This window comes from Hemiscyllium ocellatum, chromosome 1, assembly GCF_020745735.1.
Source record: "Hemiscyllium ocellatum isolate sHemOce1 chromosome 1, sHemOce1.pat.X.cur, whole genome shotgun sequence".
Taxonomy (NCBI): Eukaryota; Metazoa; Chordata; class Chondrichthyes; order Orectolobiformes; family Hemiscylliidae; genus Hemiscyllium; species Hemiscyllium ocellatum.
Genome location: NC_083401.1, coordinates 48257333 through 48277847, shown reverse-complemented (window position 1 = coordinate 48277847; position 20515 = coordinate 48257333).

The following is a 20515-nucleotide window of genomic DNA, read 5'->3' as shown; positions in this document are numbered from 1 at the left end:
AAAAAATACTACAATGTAAAACATATTTTCAAAACAATCGAATTCAAGAGTATAGAGTTATTACGTGCAAATATAATGATTTGAAACACACTCCTTCAGAGAAGTATCCTATTTAAATGAAAATCAACTGTAGGATGTAAAGTAAGTCACACAATTACAAAGATGTGAAACGGTGTGTAACTAAAATAGGAACAGAAAATGCTGGAAATATTCAGCAGGTACGGCAGCATCAGTGGAGAGAGAAACGGTTAACATTTTAGGTCAATGACTTACCATTGCTGCCAGAATTATCATCACTATTTCGTGAATATTTCCCGATTTTTATTTCAGATTTCCAGGATACATCGTATTTTGCGATTGTTTCTGCTGAGAGCTATTACGTCCACACAGAGCACCTCCCTTCCCAGTCATGTGAGCTCCCAAGTGAGTCTAGGGGTGAAATCCCTGCGTGCAAGTTCTGGCATGAGGTTTTGTATTTTCTGTCCTCTTCTGTTGTCCAAATGCCCATTTTTCATTTCTAATGCCAAATATAAGCAGGTTAACTAACAACAGGCTTTTGAATTGAATTTGTCACATGTACCAAGGCACAGTGAAAAGCTTTGTCTTGCAAGCAATGCATACAGATGATAGATTCTGGATTAGAGTGGTGCTGGAAAGGGCACTGACCTCTACACCGCTGAAGCCAAACGCCAACTCAAGGACACCTTTTCCTACTGCTCCCTCGACCATGAGCCTACCCCCCCATCACCAAACCATCATCTCCTAGACCATACAGAACCTCATCACCTTAGGAGATCTCCCACCTACAACTTCCAAATTCATAGTCCGGGAACCCCGCACTGCCCGGTTCTAACTCCTTCCCAAGATCCACAAGCCTGACCACCCTGGCCGACCCATTGTCTCAGCATGCTCCTGCCTCACTGAACTAATCTCTACCTACCAGGGATATATTGGTTAAAGCGCAGCAGGTCAGGCAGCATCCAAGGAACAGGAAATTGACCTGCTGCGCTTTAACCAGCAACACATTTTCAGCTCTGATCTCCAGCATCTGCAGACCTCACTTTCTCCTCTACCTACCTTGACACTGTCCTATCCCCCCTAGTCCAGGAACTCCCCACATACGCTCGAGACACCACCCACGCCCTCCACTTCCTCCAAGACTTCCGTTTCCCCAGCTCCCAACGCCTCATCTTCACCATGGATATCCAATCCCTCTACACCTCCATCCGCCATGACCAGGGCCTCCAAGCCGTACGTTTTTTCCTCTCTAGACATCCCCAACAGTACCCTTCCACCGACACACTCATTTGTTTGGCCGAACTGGTCCTCACCCTTAACAATTTCTTCTTTGAATCCTCCCACTTCCTCCAGACTGTCTCTTTGTTGGCTACGTAGAACAGTTGATCTTCCGTAATTTCACCAGCACTACTCCCCACCTCTTCCTCGCTACATTAATGACTGCATTGGCGCCACCTCGTGCTCCCACGAGGAGGTTGAGCAATTCATCAACTTCACCAACACATTCCACCCTAACCTTAAATTTACCTGGACCATCTCTGACACCTCCCTCCCCTTCCTGGACCTCTCCATATCCATTAATGACGACCGACTTGACACTGACATTTTTTACAAACCTACCGACTCCCACAGCTATCTGGATTACACCTCTTCCCACCCTATCTCTTGCAAAAATGCCATCCCATATTCCCAATTCCTCCGCCTCTGCAGTATCTGCTCCCAGGAGGACCAGTTCCACCATAGAACACACCAGATGGCCTTCTTCTTTAGAGACCGCAATTTCCCTTCCCACGTGGTTAAAGATGCCCTCCAACGCATCTCGTCCACATCCTGCACCTCCGCCCTCAGACCCCACCCCCTCCAACCGTAACAAGGTCAGAACACCCCTGGTGCTCACCTTCCACCCTACAACCTTCACATAAACCAAATCATCCGCCTACATTTCCGCCACCTCCAAAAAGACCCCACCACCAGGGATATATTTCCCTCCCCACCCCTTTCTGCCTTCTGCAAAGACCGTTCCCTCTGTGACTACCTGGTCAGGTCCATGCCCCCCTACAACCCACCCTCCCATCCTGGCACTTTCCCTTGCCACCGCAGGAGCTGTAAAACCTGTGCCCACACCTCCTCCCTCACCTAAAGGAGCCTTCCACATCCATCAAAGTTTTACCTGCACATCCACTAATATTATTTATTGTATCCGTTGCTCCTGATGCGGTCTCCTCCACATTGAAGAGACTGGGCGCCTCCTAGCAGAGTACTTTAGGGAATATCTCTGGGACACCCGCACCAATCAACCACACCGCCCCGTGGCCCAACATTTCAACTCTCCCTCTCCCACTCTGCCGAGGACATGGAGGTCCTGGGCCTTCTTCACCACCGCTCCCTCACCACCAGACGCCTGGAGGAAGAACGCCTCATCTTACGCCTCAGAACACTTCAACCCCAGGGCATAAATGTGGACTTCAATAGTTTCCTCATTTCCCCTTCCTCCACCTCACCCTAGTTCCAAACTTCCAGCTCAGCACTGTCCCCATGACTTGTCCTACCTGCCTATCTCCTTTTCCACCTATCCACTCCACCCTCTCCTCCCTGACCTATCACCTTCATCCCCTCCCCCACTCACCCATTGTACTCTATGCTACTTTCTCCCCAACCCCACCCTCCTCTGGCTTATTTCTCCATGCTTCAGGCTCTCTGCCTTTATTCCTGATGAAGGGCTTTTGCCCGAAACGTCGATTTCGCTGCTCGTTGGATGCTGCGTGAGCTGCTGTGCTCTTCCAGGAACACTAATCCTAATTCTGGTTTCCAGCATCTGCAGTCATTGTTTTTACCTGGAAAAGCACAGCAGTTCAGGGAGCAGGATTACCTGGCAGATGACAGAGTTAAGTAGCATAGGTAAGTAAATAATAGGTAAACAGCGGCAAAAAAACAAAACCTAGGTACAGGCGAATGCGAATGTTCAGCTGATATGAGATCCTTTGATATCTGATTGAAATCCATTTAACATTAGGAGTAAAGTGGCTTTTACAGCGTTGTACACTATTTTTCAATTGTGGTGTTTTTGATATAAATTCATCATTATGTTTTGCCTTATAATCTAGTATTCCATTAACATTTGATCATTGTTTGGTGGTGCTTGAGATATTGTCTTAAAAGCATCTTAAGGTGAAATACTTAATGTGTTTGTGGTGCAAAATATGGAAGTAAACATCACTTAAGCTTTGGGGGTCAGCTTCTCCACACAACCTCAAAGTGAGCTCATTACATAGGCAGTCACGAGTCACTTGGCAAATTATGTGATGGGACAGAGAGCCTTCTGGTACCATATTTAAACAGCATCCATACAGCTGTTCATTCCTAAACTAGGAGCATCACAGGTTCTGAGTGAATGCCTGCCTTTCATGGCCAGATAGCCATCAACCCATGATCTTGATCCATGATCCGTGTCCTTGATCCAGCCTTGATTCATGTCCTTACTTATCCATTATTTTAGACAGTATGGTTTTGTGTGTGGGAAATTGTGTATTACTAACTTGATTGAGTTTTTTTGAAAGGGCAACAAAGATTTTTGATGGGAGCAGAGCAGTGGACATGATGTATGTAGACTTCAGTAAGGTATTTCACATGGCTCCTCATGACTGATTAGCAAGGTTAGATCACATGGAATGCAGGGAGAAGTAGCTATTTGGATACAGAACTGGCTTGAAGGTAGAAAACAGAGGATGGTGGTGGAAGGTTGTTTTTCAGACTGGTGGCCTGTGACCAGTGGTATGCCACAAGGATTGGTGCTGGGTCCACTGCTTTTTGCTATTTACATAAATGATTTAGATGTGAACATAGGAGATATGATTAATAAGTTTGCAGATGGTGTTAAAATTGGAGGCATAGCGGACAGTGAAAAAGGTTACTTCAGTACAACAGGATCTTGATCAGATGGGCCAAGGGACCAAGGAGTGGCAGATGAAGTTTAATTTAGATAAGTGTGAAGTGTTGTATTTTTGAAAGGCAAATTACAGCAGGATTTATACACAATGGTAACGTCCTGGGCGGTGTTGCTGAACAAACAGACCTTGGATTGCTGGTCCATAGTTTTCTTGAAATTGGAATGGCAGGTAGATAGGATAGTGAAGAAGGCATTTGGTATGCTTTCCTTTATTGGTCAGTGCCTTGAGTATAGGAGTTGGGAGATCAAGTTGTGGCTGTCCAGACATTCGTTCAGCCAGTTTAGAGTATTGCATGCAGTTCTGGTCTCCCTCCTATCGGAAGGATGTTGTGAAACTTGAAAGGGTTCAGAAAAGAGTTACAAGGATGTTGCCATGGTTGGAGGGTTTGAACTATAGGGAGAGGCAGAATAAGCTGGGCCTGGTTTCCCTGGAGATTCGGAGGCTGAAGGGTGACCTTTATAGAGTTTTATAAAATCATAAGGGGTGTGGATAGGATAAACAGGCAAGGTCTTTTCCTTAGGGTGGGGGAAATCCCAAACTAGAAGGTATAGGCTAAAGGTGAGAGGGGAACGATATCGAAGAAACCTAAAGAGCAACGCTTACACGCAGAGCATGGTGCATGTACGGTAGGAGCTGCCAGAGGAAGTGGTGGAGGCTGGTACATTTGCAGCATTTAAAAGGCATCTGGATGGGTATATAAATAGAAAGAGTTTATAGGGATATGGGTCTAGATTAGAGTGGTGCTGGAAAAGCACAGCAGGTCAGGCAGCATCCGAGGAGCAGAAAACCGACGTTTTGGACAAAAGCCCTTCATCAGGCTGCTGTGCTTTTCCAGCACCATTCTAATCTAGACTCTGACTTCCAGCATCTGCAGTCCTCACTTTTGCCTTCCAGGAATATGGGCCAAATGCTGGCAAGTGGGACTAGATTTATTTTGGATATGTGGTCGGCATGGAACAGTTGGACCAAAGAATGTTTCCATGCTTAATATCTCTATGACTCCATGACTGTGTATGCCCTGTGCAAGTTTGACTGCCACTTAATCTCAGTTATGGCATGGCATTAATGAACACTCCCCAAAGAGAACAAAATAGCTGCTACTCATTCCAATACATTGCCTTGCTCGCTGCTGGTCTTGTATACATAATTGGAAATCAAAAGGTACATATTGCTCACTTCCAGAGAACTTTATTGCAAATGGAATCTTCATTCTGGTGAGCTGGCCTTTTAATTAACATTGAGATGCAAATGTGTTGCAAAAGGGCTTTCTGGCGCTGGCCATCAGGGAGTTCGACCAACCTTCAAGATTGCAAGAACTTAACTGCAAATGTCCTGCTGTCAGGATTCTGAATCTTGGCCTCCCTGCAAATTACATTTGCTCTGCAACGGCTCCTCTCGCTCCAGATTACCCCCATGAAAATATACCTTGAAATTTCTCTTTTTGACATGTCATTCGGCTTTACTCTTTCAAAGTGTTAGCTCTTTCAAAATTATTGCCATTAGTTTTTTCCAGAAAGTGTGTCACCTTACATTTACAAACATTGAATTTTAATTGCCTTTTTTCTACATGTATCAGCATTTCATCAACTTACCTTTGCAGTATCCTTTGGTCCACAAAATTATTTGCTATGGCTTCTCATTTTAAAGAACAGCAACACCTACATATAAAGTTCCTTTAATGTATTAAAGCATTCCAATGTGGAATTCCACAGAAGAGTTAAAAAACAAAACTTGATACATAGAGATCTGTGGATAGATGACCAAATATTTGGTCAGCAAGATACGTTTTCAGAGCCATTTTAAAGGAGAAAGGAGAGGTCAAAAAAACTTTGAGTTTGGAGCCCCAGTATCTGACATGGTTGACATGGCTGACAATAATGATCTTATTCAAAATCACGCATATTCAAGAGGCCGAACTCAGGCAAGTGCACCTTTTGTGGAGGATTGTCCAGCTGAAGATGATTATAGACAAAGAGAGGCCATGAAGGGAATTGTAAATAAGGATGAAAATCTTTAAACATAAACATTGATTAACCAGGAACCGATACGTATTATTGATCATGCTGGTGATGGATGAGTGGGATTTGAACAACAGAACTTAGGATGAGTTCAAGACTATAGAATAGAACCTGGAGGCCTTGAAATTATGAATACTCAGATTAAAAAAAGTATTTACTCAAAAAAAACTTCTACATTGTAGGTTTTGCTGGCTGGACCAATATTTATTGTTCATGATAAAACAGTGAGGAGGTGCCTTCCTGAACTGCTGCTATCCATTTGGTGTAGGTACATTCACAATGCTGTTAGAAAGTAAGTTCCAGAATTTTGATCCAGCAATTTTCAAGGAAAGTTGACATATTTCCAACTTAGGATGATGAGTAGCTTGGAGGGGAACCTGCAGGTCGTGTGATAATGCTGTGGCTTTAAGAGGTTATTTGATATTTGTTCTTAAAAGATAGGTTGTAAGACAGGAATAAGGGATGCTGCCTAACCTGCTGTGCTTTAACCAGCAACACATTTTCAACTGTAAGACAGGAATGCAGAGCTATCTATTTGGAAAGCCAATGAGGTAAACAACTTTTTTTAAAAGCTGGAACAGGATTTACATGTACTTGTAAAAGCAAGGACTGATTAGAGATAGTCAATATGGCTTCATGCGGAGGAAACCATGTCTCATTAATTTGATTGAGTTTTTTGAAGAAGTGATGAAAAGATTGACGAAGGCAAAGCTATGGATGTTGTCTACATGGGCTTCAGTAAGGCATTCAACAGATTCAAAATAGTATACTGGTTAATAAAATTGAAAAGTGTGGAGCTGGAAAAGTACTGCAGGTCAGGCAGCATCCAAGGAGCAGAAGAATCGACGTTTTGGACATAAGACCCTTCATCGGGAATGGGGTGGGGAGGGGAACAGAGGTGCTGAGAGATAAATAGGAAGGGGGGGGTTTGCGGAGGTAGGTAGTTGGGAAGGCAATAGGCAGGTGGGGTGTTGGTGGTGATAGATTGGAGCGAAGGGTGGAGCTGATAGGTGGGAAGGAAGATGGACAGGTGGGATAGTTCATGGGGGCAGGGCTGAGTTGGAGGGCTGGATCTGGGATGAAATGGGGGAGAGGAGATGAGGAAACTGGCAAAAACAACATTGATGGTTTGGGAGATAATGGTTTGGTGATGTGAAGTGAGGTCATAGTCAAGGGGGTTGTCGGAGGAGCTGTCCATGAGTTGGTGCATGGCTTCAACGGTGTAGAGGTTTGTGTACCAAACTACCACTGCACCACATTTGCCACTGGTTTGATGGTGAGGTCGGGGCTAGAGCGGAAGACTCCTCTACATTGGGCAGGACGCCAACTCTTGGAACATTATAGGGAGCATCTCTGGGACATGCACCAAACAACCCCACTGCCCTGTGGTCAACCAATTCAACTCCCCTTCCCACTCCACCAAGGACATGCAAGTTTTAGGCATCCTCCACAGCTAAATCCTATCCTCTCGATGCCTGAAGGAAGAACATCTCATCTTCCGCCTTGGGACCCTCTAACCACATGGCATCAACATCAATTTCATGGTTTCCTCATCTCCCCTCTCCCCACTTCATCCCAGATCCAACCCTTCAACTTGGCACCACCCTCTTGAACTGTCCTACTTGTCGAATTTCCTTCCCACCTATCTGTTCCACCCTCCACTCCAACCTATCACCATCATCCCCACTTATATCTACCTATCGCCTTCCCAGCTACCTACCCCCACCACAGCCTCAGACCCCCTCCCCGACTTAGTTCTCAGCCTCCCTCCCCCCATATTTGTGATGAAGAGCTTATGACCAAAACATTGATTCTCCTGCTGCTCTGATGCTGCCTGAACTGCTGTGCTTTTTCAGCGCCACATTTTTCGACTCTCATCTCCAGCATCTGCAGTCCTCACTTTCTTTTGGTTAACAAAGTTGAATAACATGGAATATGGAGAGAACTAGCCATTTGGATTCAAAATTGGCTAGAAGGTAAGAGACAGAGGTTGATGGTGGAGGGTTGGTTTTTGAACTGGAGGCCTGTATGCCGCAGGGATCGGAGCTGGGTTCAGTGCATTTTCTCACTTATATAAATGAATTGGATGTGAATATAGGAGGTTATAGTCAGTACATTTGCAGATAACACCAAAATTGGTTGTGTAGTGGATAGCAAAGTAGGGACTTTGATTAGGTGGGTCAATAGGCCAAGGAGTGGCAGATGGAATTTCATTTAGATAAATATGAGATGCTACATTTTGATAGGGCAAATCAGGGCAGGACTTAATGGTAAGGTCATGGGGACCGTTGCTAAACAAAGAGACCTTGGAGTGCAGTTTCATAATATCTTGAGAGGGGAGACCCAGATTAAGAAGGTAGTGAAGAAGGCGTTTGGTATGCTTGTCATGATTGGTCAGTGTGTTGAGTATAAGAGTTGAGAGGTCATATTGCTGCTGTACAGGACATTGGTTAGACCACTTTGGGAATACTGTATTCAATTCTGCTATCCTTGCTATAGGGCAGATATTCTGAAACATGAAATGGTTCAGAAAATATTTCCGAGCATTTTGCCAGGGTTGGATGGTTTGAGCTATAGAGAGAGGCTGAATAGGCTGAGGCTATTTTCCCTGGAGATTTGGAGGCTGAAGGGTAATCTTAGGTTTATAAAATCATGAGGGGCAAGGATAGGTTGAATAGTCAAGATCTTTTCCCCAGGTAGGGCAGTCCAAAACTAAAGGGCATAAGTCTAAGCTGAGAGGAGAAAGATTTAAAAGGGACCTAAGGGGCAACTTTTTCATGCAGAGTGTAAGGAATAAGCTGCCAGAGGAAGTGGTGGAGGCTGTTATAATTATCGCATTTAAAAAGCGTCTGGATGTGCTAAGAGAAGGGTTTAGAGGGTTATGGGCCAACTGTTGGCGTCAGGATGAAGGGCTTATGTCTGAAATGTCGATTCTCCTGCTCCTTGGATGCTGCCTGACCTGCTGTGTTTTTTCGGCACCACACTCTCAACTCTGATCTCCAGCATCTGTATTCCTCACTTTCTCCCTGTGTTCACCTATCCCTGCCTCAACACCACCCCCTCCCCACCCCTTTATTTGCAGCTCCCCGTCCACCCATGCCCAGTCCTGAAGAAGGGTTATGCTCGAAACATTGACTTCTCCACCTCCTGATGCTGCCTGACCTGCTGTGTTCTTCCAGCTTCCTGCTTGTCTATATTAAATGGCAGAACAGAGTCAACAGATTGAATAGCTTACTGCAGATTCTGTAAGGGCAATTATGAGGCCATGATGATAAAGTTATCCAACATGAACTGGAAAGTTAGGGGACAGGTAAGTTGATAGCAAGTTGACAGACATTTAAGGACTTATTTCGAATACTCAGAAAACATACAATCTACTGAGAAAGAAAAACACAAAGGGAAGGATATAACATCCCTGCTAATGATGGAAATGCAATACCTAAAGCAAATAATTTCACAACGATGAGTACCAAATCAGAAGATTGAACAGAATATAAAGCACAGCAAAGAATGATTAAGATTAATCTGGAGGGAGAAAATAAGGTTATGAAAGAAAAGCAGCTAATAATAGAAAAATATAGTAAGCTTGTCTACAGCTATTCAAAGAGGAAAAAAAGGTAAGTGAAGTGAGTAATGTTGATCTAGGGCTTGAATTTAGGGAATTAATATTGAAACATACAGAAATGGCAGATTAACAAGAGATGTTTTGCATCTGACATTTTAGAGGACACGAACAGTAACTCATAAATAATTGTGAATGAGGTGGTGAAAGAAAGGGAGAAATTTAAAATAATTCTGTTCACCCAGGAAAAGAATCTGAGAATATCATTAGATCTAAAAGATGACATGTCCTAGGTCTAAAAAGAAATGCATTGGTTTAAATTTTGTAAAATTCACTGGATTTTGGGAACATTCACAGATTACCCCTCTAATCAAAAGAGTTTGGAGGTAGTTCATTGTAAAGCAGGCAATGATGGACAAGTTAATAAAAGGACAATAACAAAACTGCTGAACTCTTTTATTAAGGAAGATGTAACAGCATATTTAGATTGTCTCAATGCAATCTAGTTTTATGAAAAGGAAATAATTTTTGACTAATTTTAGAGAGTTATTTGAGGAAGTATAAATCAATATTGATAAAGGTGAACCTGTAGATGCACTAACCTGAATTTTCTGAAGTTTTTTGTCAAGCTGCCATTTTGCTGCAAAATATGTGAGGTATTGGTGTACCGGGTAACATAGTAGCATGGAAAGAAGATTTTATGTAAATGATTTGGTTACGAATATCAGAAGTATAGTTAGTAAGTTTGCAGATGACACCAAAATTGGAAGTGTAGTGGGCAGCAAAGAAGGTTACCTCAGAGTACAATGGGATCTTGATCAGATAGGCTAATGGGCTGAAGAGTGGAGTTTAATTTAGATAAATGCGAGGTGCTGCATTTGAGAAAAGCAAATCAGAGTAGGACTTATACACTTAATAGTAAGGTCCTAGGGAGTATTGCTGAACAAAGAGACCTTGGAGTGCAGGTTCATTGTTCCTTGAAAGTAGAGTCACAGGCAGATAGGATAGTGAAGAAGGCGTTTGGTATGCTTTCCTTTATTGGTCAGTGCATTGAGTACAGGAGTTGGGAGGTCACGTTGCAGCTGTACAAGACATTGGTTAGGCCACTTTTGGAAGATTGCGTGCAATTCTGGTCTCCTTCCTATCGGAAAGATGTTGAGAAACTTGAAAGGGTTCAGAAAAGGTTCACAAGGATGTTGCCAGGGTTGGAAGACCGGAGCTGCAGGGCAAGGCTGGAGAGGCTGAATACGCTGGGGCTATTTTCTGTGGAATGTTGGAGGCTGAGGGGTGACCTTATAGAGGTTTATAAAATCATGAGGGGCATGGATAGGATAAATAGACAAGGCCTTTTCCCTAGGACAGTGGAGTCCAGAACTAGAGGGTATAGGCTTAGGGTGAGATGGGAAAGATATAAAAGGGACCTTAGGGGCCATGTTTTCACACAGAGGGTGATGCATATATTGAATGAGCTGTCAGAAGAAGTGGTGGAGGCTGGTACAATTACAGCGTTTAAAAGGCATCTGGATGGTTGTATGAATAGGAAGGATTTAGAGGGATATGGGCCAAGTGCTGGCAAATGGGACTAGATTAGGTTAGGATAACTGGTTGACATGGACAAGTTGGACCGAAGGGTTTTGTTTCCATACTGCACATCTTTATGACTCTATGACTCTAGCTAGCTAACTCGAAAACAGATTAAACATTTTTAGAACTGTGATGAGAAGTAATCAAGTCCCACTATTGCAGCAGTTGCAGCTTCACTATAAATGTGTTGATTCCCTCATCAAAATGGCAATCAATCCCTTTCTGCATATACTACCTTCCAGAATAAAAGAGACTTTCATAATGCTTCATTAATGAACTCAAAGTAATCTGTTCATTATAACACAAGACTATTCTTAAAATAAGTAACAAGCTCTCATTAATATCTAAGAAGTAATCTGGAATTAGAAATATATCTCATCAATCCCAAACACAGACATGCTCGTGCAACACCAAAGATGATGACAGATTCTTAAGAAACCATGTTTTTTAAGGCTGCAGCTGGAATATCATGAACAGTTTTAGACACCCTACCCAAAAGAAGATATACTGGCATTGGAGGTAATCGAAAGAGGGTCATGAGGTTGATGCCGGGTTTGGAAGAGCTCTTTTATGAGGAAAGACTCAGTAGGTCAGGTCTGTATTCAATGGAATTTAGAAGAATGAACAGTGACTCTCTTAACCATACAAGATTTTTAAGGTAGATGCAGAAAGGTTGTTTTCCTTCTGGGAGAGTCTAGGACCAAACAGCATAATCTCAAGGTCACAAACTTAAGACACAGATGCGGAGGAACTTACTCTGTTAGAAGTAAAGGACTTCAAGATTAGGTCATTAAATGTATTCAAGGCTGAGATGGACAGATTTTTAATCAGTAAGGGAGTCAAGGGTTATGGGGTAAATGTAGGAAAGTGGAATTGAGTGTTATCACATCAACCATGATCTCAGTGAAGAGCAGAGCATCTTGATGGGCTGAATGGCCTATTTCTGCTCCTCCATCTTATGATTTTATAAAAGAAAAAGGGCAAAAATACCCCACTATGTTGACCGAGGATCTCAAAATAAAGAATGGAATTCAATGATTTCCTATGGTCCACCAAATGTCTTTGAGTCAGTGCTTTACAGCACAGAAAGAGGCCCTTTGGCCCATCATGTCCATGCCAGTTATCAAGTATCCATCTATCCGATCTCACTTAGCTCATAGCCTTCTTTGCTCTGGTGTTTCAAGTGTTCACCTAAATATTTCTTAAATGTCTTGAGGGTTCTGGCCTCTACTATCTTTTTAGCCAATGAGTTCCAGATACCCACAATCCTCTCAGTGAAAAGGTTTTATTCAAATCTCCTCTCACCTTCCTTTTATTTACCTTAACACCGTATCTCCTGGTTATTAATCCCTAAAGTAAGGGGACAAGAATTTTCCTATCGACTCTGTCCATTGCCCTCAGAACTTTATATACCTCAGTCAGAGGCCCCTTCAGCCTGCTCTGCTTTAAAGAAAATAACCAGGTCTGTCAGGCCTTTCTTCGTAGCTCTACCCCAGGCAACATCCTGGTAAATCTCCTCTACATTCTCTCCAGTGCAATCACATCCTTCCAATAGTGTCGTGACCAGAACTGCACATCCAAGTAACATTATGTCCAGCTACATTATAATCTCCTTGCCCTTGTATTCAGTGCCTTGAATAACAAAAGCAAGTATCCCATATGCCTTCTGAACGAACTTATCTACCTGTCCTACAGCCTTCAAGCATTTATGGACATAGACACAAAGGTCCCTTTGATCTCCACTCTGATTGAGAAAAAGCTTACACTACATGATAGCTCCCCACTGTTATTGAAAGCATTTATGCTCTCCTCCCACCCCCAACCTCCTTTAACCATTATAGTTTCTCAAATCTGTCGTCCCCACCCTCACCTCCCCAAATCAGGCAGGCCCTGCTAATAGTTTGGACATGCCTTCAGTCCAAAATTCCATAACCTAATTTCTTCATGAATTGCCTGTCGGGCCAGCTGTAGCCAATACTTCACATTGCCAATTCTGTAGTCCCCAAAAAACATGATCAGATTGGCTGGCAGCTCCCAAGGCTGGACTACTTACCCAATTAACATCCTGCCAAGACAAAATTGGCTGCAGATAGCCTGCTTCATTGTGGTCAGGCTGCCAAACAATGTGATTGCTCATGGGTTGGGGAATGTAGCACTGTATAAATCTATATTCATAAGTTCCATATGCTTTTGCTGAGATCAGTCATAAGCTGATTCTTGTGTCTCCAAGATATTTTCTTCAATTTTGTGCAATGTAATTGTTTTGATTTACATTTAATACTTGCAGGAAATGAGATGCAAAAGATACTTATATAAAAACAAGATGATAAACATAACGCACACCAAACATAGTATTGGGATATAAAATGATAATTGTATCATGTTGCTGACAGTCAGATTAACATTTTATACAAATGAATGATTCATCTTTATGATGCTATACAATATTTCTGGAATATCAATGCTTTCCCCTTGGCACAACCATGGAACCTGGCAGTAATGACAAAGATGGCCTAGAGCCTGACAGTTTAAGGATGAGGACTCACTCAACCATCTGTAGGCTGAATGAAGCTCCCTCTCCACAGACAGGATGTGGAGTGTGAGGTTTCTGCAACATTGTGGAAAACTCTGGAATCTGAAATCACTGTGAGGGGGCCTTGGGAATCTAGGGTAGAAAAGAAGAAAATGTGCAGAATTAGTTTAAAAGGATAATAACAAATTTTAGTTAATTGAAAACTTCTGAAAATTATTTCATCAACAGAGTTGCTTCTCTCCACAGAAATCATTGTTGTGTCAATGGGTGTCTTGCTATTCTTCGATCAAATTGTTAAAAGTCACCTCAAGCTTTTGGCATCATGACACCTTTCATCATTTACTTCTTCCCGCTCTCCAACCTCCTACAGTCCTGCGCTTTCCCCCATCTCCAAACTTTACTTTTGCTTCTTCAAAAAGGATTACATTCCCACCTTTCCTTTATTCTGTTGGAAGGCCATCAAACTGAAAGATAAACTGTGTTTTAGTCTTCATGATTTCTCTCTGACCTACTGCACATTTCCTGCATTTGCCATTTATTGGCATCATAGCTTTAGCATTACATCAACATTATTTCTGGAATGCTGGTCTCTTGGCTTACAAAAGAGGGGTTGAGAAGTTATCCTGTAGCTACACAAATCCCTGGTTAGTTCATACCTAGAGTATAGTGCTCAGTTCTGAACCTGATACCTTATTTAATGGTTATGATGGGGCGAAATGATCTAATATACCAGACTAATACTTGACTCCAAAAGCTATGTTGCAAGGCTAGGATACACAAACAAACCCGAGGCAGCATCTGTGGCCAAGAAAGAGTTAATGGCAGGCCACATGGATATCTGAATTCCACCATCAGATTCAAAAGACTTAAAAACTTATTCTGTACACGCATGTGATTGTCCCCAGTTTGGTTAATTATAGTCAGGGGAATGATGATGGGTGGAGGGCCAATGGCAGCAGAGGGATACTATGTCAGATAATGAGAATGTAGGCATTTTCTGACCAATGTTTTGAAATGTAAGATAGAAAATGGTCTTTATGCAAACGTCAAGAGAAACCTGAAACATGAACTCTGTCTTTAGGTGCAGCCAGCTATAAGTATTCAAATGTCTATCATACCTTGCTTTTGTGATGCAAATAAGGGTTGTATTCTATGGAATTTGGATAGTTAAGGCAGTATTTTATGTTTTTTTTTCAGATATTAAGGGTCCTCATAGGGTCATTAGAACTATGTCCGCTGATGGCAAGTCTACAATGAAGTGACCATAAGTCATAGGAGGAAAAGTAGGCTATTTGGCCCTTGAGTCTGCTCCACTATTCACTATGATCAAGGTGGATCTGATGTCCTGCCTTTTATTCATAACCCATAACACTTGATTCCCTTATTGATTAAGTCAAGCTTGAATATATTTATTGACCCAACCTTGACAGCCCTGTAAATCAAGAATTCCACAGATTCACTAAGCTATTTTTAAGTTTATCCAATTTACTTTCGACTCAAGTTTCTCACTCTCAGAATGGATGTTAAATGACCGGTGTTTCCATTCTTTTACTCTGAGCTCATTTATTAAACCAGCCTCATTACACATTCCCAGATCCAGAATAGCCTGATCCCTGGTTGGATCCAGAGTATATTATACTAGGAAACTATCCCAAGCATGCACTATGGAATTTTTCTTGTGGCTACTTCTGCTAATTTGATTTTCCCAATCTCCATGAAGATTGAAGTCACCTATAATTGGGAAGATGTAATGCAGAGTGGGTACTGTTTTGCAGAACACCTGCATTCTGTCTGCATAAAATGACCCTGAGCTTCCTGTGCCTGCCATTTCAGTAGGCCACCAACAAAGTACTGCATGGGCGCCTGATTAATAAGGTGAGATCACATGGGATCCAGGGAAATGTAGCCAATTCAATACAAATTTGACTTGATGATAGGAATCATAAAGTATTGGTAAAGTGTTGATTTTCAGGCTGGAGGCCTGTGACCAACACAAGGATTGGCATTGTCCATGAATTTCATAAGTGAGAGGATGAGAATATATGAGGTGTGGTTTATAAGTTTGCAGATGACACCAAAATGTGTGGTGTAGTGGATAATGAAGAAAATAGTCTAAGCATACAATGGGATCAGATAAATGCAAGGTATTGCATTTTGATGAACCAGGGCAGGCTTTACACAGTTAATGGTAGGGCCCTGGGGATTGTTGTTGAACAGAGCTACCTAGGTGTGCAGGTACATAATTCCTTGAAAGTGGCGTCAAAATGAGATAGGGTGATGAAGAAAATGTATGACACGTGCCTTCATCAGTTAGAGCATTGAGTACAGGAGTTATGCTGCAATTGTTCAAGACATTGACAAGGTCACATTTTGAGTACTGTGTACAATTCTGATTGCCCTGATAAAGGAAGGGAGTTATTAAACTGGAAAGGATGCAAAAACAATTTCCAAGGATGTCACCAAGGCTGGAAAGTTTGAGTTATAAGGCAAGGTTGGGTAGGCTGGGATTGTTTTCCCTGGAGGATAGGAGGCTAACAAGTGATCTTGTCGAGATACATAAGATCATGAGGGGGCATACGTAGGTGAATAGCCAGTCTTTTCCCCAGAGTAAGGGAATCCAAAAGTAGACAGCATAAGTTTGAGGTGAAATGGGAAAGATTTAAAAAGGATTTGAGGTGCAACTTTTTCTCACAGAGTGGTGCATATATGGAACAAGCTGCCAGTGGAGTGACAGAGGTGGAGCAATTACAACATTTAAAAGACATTTGGACAGGGACATGGATGGGAAAGATTCAATGAGGTATGGGTTCATTCAGTTGAGGAAACTGTTTGGCATGAATAAGTTGAGCTGAGGGTCCTCTTTTCTATGCTGTACTACTCTATGAATCTGTGACTCTATCTCTTCCTCAGCCTTGGCGCAGTGCACCAGTGAAGCTCCATGCAAACTGGAAGATCAGCGTCTCATTTTCCACTTGGGGTCTCAATATTGAGTTCAATAATATTAAGACCTGAGCTCCTTCTCCCATGTCCTTAACACAGACCCCACACACGAGGCCTTGTCAATACATGGACTGCTACCACAACCAACGCATTGTCCGACACTAATGGTCCACATTAGCAGCTATTGATTCTTCCAAGCTGAGCTTTATCCACTCCTTTGTTTGTCCAACTGTTTATTTCTCTCTCTCTCATCTCCACGTATCGTTTACTCCTAACCCGTCTCCCCACCTCATCTTCAGCATATATACCAATCTTTTCTGAGGGAAAATCAGTTCTGAAGGAAAGTCACAACCGGAAATGTTATTTCTCTCCACAAATGCTGCCTCAACTGCTGAGTTTTTCTTGGCAATTTCTGTGTTTGTTTCTGACTTCCAGCATCTGCAGTTTTTTTTTATAATTAATGTACTGCTGCTTTTAGATATCCTCATTATGTCCTGATTTATTCTCTGTCCTACAATATTGCCACTGATAGGAAACCAAAAGAATTGCCAATGCTGGAAGTCAGAAACAAAAACAGAAATTGCTGGAAAATCTTAGCACGATGGGAAGCATGGGTGAAAATAAATCAGTGTTAACATTTCAGGCCCAGTGACCCTTCTTCAGCTACTGATAGGAGCCCCATTGACAGCTCCCGTATGTGTTTATTTCCCCTTATTTCTTACAAGAGTATGTAGATGCTTGGAGGAGTAGTCTGGTACGAAATTTTGAAGCAAACCTTCCAGGAATAAAATTAGGAAATACTTCTGCACCCAAAGGGCGGGAGGCGTTTGGAACTCTCTTTGGTAGATGCCAGTTAATAGTGGATTAGTTGTTAATTCTAACTCTGAGAGGTACGAAAGGTATTGAAGAATGTGGGATAAAATTTGTATCTGGTATTGGGCCATTTTGTTCTCATTGAATGGCAGACAGTCTTGATAGGCCAATTGCTGTTCCAATGTTTTCGTTATTTCCGTCAAGCAATACAGTTTAACATAATTTCATTACAAGTTGGGTAGGCAAGGACATTTTCAATAAAGGTCAAAACCCAGTACTTACAGATTGTATTTACAGTAAATAATCTGTTTTGTATGCAAATTTGCCTCTATTATCTCAAAGACCTGCAAATTGTACGCAGTGTTTATTTTTGCTGAACATTTCATTATGTAACTCGCATTAAGTGAGCACATTGGTGTCACGAACTGAAATTGTCTCTCTTGAATATAGGTATATCAGTTCAGAAGCAGCCTGTCTTATGATTTCATTACAGAGTGCAGTGATTAGAACAATTTCTGAGCTACACTGACCAGGAAGACTTAAATTCTGATTCCGGGTCTCTGCAGAGTTAGTCAAGTTCAGTCAGAGTGACAGTAAAGGTCATACAGACTTAAAACCAAAAGGACTGACAGGAAAATGACAGTAGGTAGTATCCTCTGGAGGTCTGAGCAATGTGGGCTATGGTGAGATTGGTGAAAGAATCAGACAGGAAGTCCTTTGTAGCCGATCTCAGTGCTAGGAGCATCTTCCTACATCTTTAATGTTTTTGACAATTGACAAGGCAAGTTTACTGTAAGACAGCAGCAAGTTACCAGTTAAAGAGTATTATCACTTGTTAAATGCCTTCATAGCAACCCAACACACTGCATTAATATTCAGCTTTCTTTCTAAGCAAACATGCCAACTAAACTAGATATCAACATGGAAGTCAGAGTGGATACCTGGTCAATTATTTTCGCAGATGGCTCTGTATTACCTCCATATTGCATATGACCAAACCCTATCTCAACACACCAGCCACATGAACCCCTTGTACATGAATATTGGTGTCTAGCATTTTCCAATCTCTTGCAACCATCATGACACCTCTCCAAAACACTGTAGTCCTTTTAGGAGCTACAGACACCAACTAGCATTCAGAGATTGCCACAGGGACAACTTGCACACACAGAAGGGCACTTAGCTAAAGATTGGAGCAGATGGCATCTCAGGGCGGCTCATCTGCTCTCATGGCATTCACTCACTTATCACCAGCCTGCCTATTTGCAGCATCCGTGCCTCGCAATGCCAGGTCATGCCATGCCTGTTCACGTATTGGCACTTCAGAAGCCGAAAGGCTATCGGTGCTGCTGTATGGAGTGCTTTTTCACACAGACACACAGACAAGCTGCGTGGCATATTCCTCAATAAGGATCTTTGCAGAGGAGTCGGGGAGCAAGTTGGCATATGGCAGACCGAGACATCAATCTAACAAACACTTACAGCTTATGCCAGCTGGCTGAGAGGCAAACACACTGCACATTTATTCAACCAAGTGGCCAAGTTAGAAACTGTTGGGGCACATCCTCAGTTCACTAAGGGATTGGGGGAAGATGAACAGAAAGAAAAGGGTGAACTAATAGGGGGTTCTGTACTATCAGTCACAGACAGAGTGCACAGGGTCCAGGGGCTTGGTTATGGTTAGTCACCAGCTTTGAACATTAATGTTCAGGGGATCTGTCTGACTATGGTCTTGGGAGTGGGCAACTCAATCTTATTGGACCAGCACAAACATCCTGGGGAATTGTATATCATCTGTTGGGGAGCAACAAACTCAGGGGTCTGGACACTTATGTCAGCTTGTTAACATAAGCGAGACATCTGGGCAAATGCAGAGCAAGGATTCTCTATGTCAATTGTTGAGGAAGGTTGAAGGAAAGCCTGCAGAGACAGCAGCAAAGGTGGCTTGTCAAGGTTTTGGGAAGAGACAGAGGCACTGGCAAAGAAGGAGTCAAGGATGGTGGCAGGGGGACCTCAAGACAAATGGGGCACATGCAGTACAGCATTGGAAGGCATGGTATGCTGCAGGAAGGAGAGTTCCTGACAGTGACCACCACCAAACTGCCACAAAGGAGCAGGATGAACATTATTAAGCTGCAATTCCAATGTTTAGGGGACAAGAAAGACATTTGGTGGATCTCATGATAGTGGTGGTTGGCAATTTATTACCAGCTTTGAGAAAAAGTAAAATTATCTTGTGACCAGATAATCCAGGGGCTGACAGCATTTAATTCAAGTTGTGTTCCCTGCCATTTTTCCCTCGACCACTATGCCCTCCATCATAAGGTCAGAAGTGGGAATGTTCACGGACAACTGCACAGTTGCACCACCTTAAGATACTAAAGCAGTCTATATCCAAATATAACAAGGCCTGGACAATACCCAGCTTTGTGCTAAAAAGTGCCAGGCATAGACCTTTCTCCCTGGAATTCACTACCCCAGTAAAATTAAAGTGTGTGTTATAGGAGGTAATGGATGGGTATGGATTAGGGATTGGCTAAAATAAAACCGAGCTTAGGAATAAATAAGTTATTCTCTGTTCGGCAGGTGGTAACTGTGTTCCATAAGGATCCATTTTTGGGCCTCAGCTGTTCACACTATATATCAATATTTTGGCTGTGGGGACCAAACATGATATTTCCAAATTTGCAGATGATAAAAAAGTAAGTAATAATATATGTAGTGAGGAAGGTGTAAAACATTTTCAGGATGATTTAGAGAGGTTTTGTGATTGAAAAAGAACATGGCAGATGGAATATAATGTGAAAAAAAATGAGATTATCTACTTTGGTAGCAAGAGCAGATATGCACAGTATTTCTTAAATAATGAGAAGTTGGAAAGTTTAGGTAATAAATGGGTGGCATTGTCAGTAAGTCATTGAAGCTAACATGCAGGTGCAGCAAGCTATTAGGAGTTTTGATGATAGGAGCGTTGAAGTCTTGCTTCACATACATAAAAAATGAGAGGTGACCTCATTGTAACCTATAAAATACTGGAAAGGATAGACAGGGTAGATGCAAGTAAGATGCCTCCCTTGACTGAGGAATGTTGAGAAGCGGA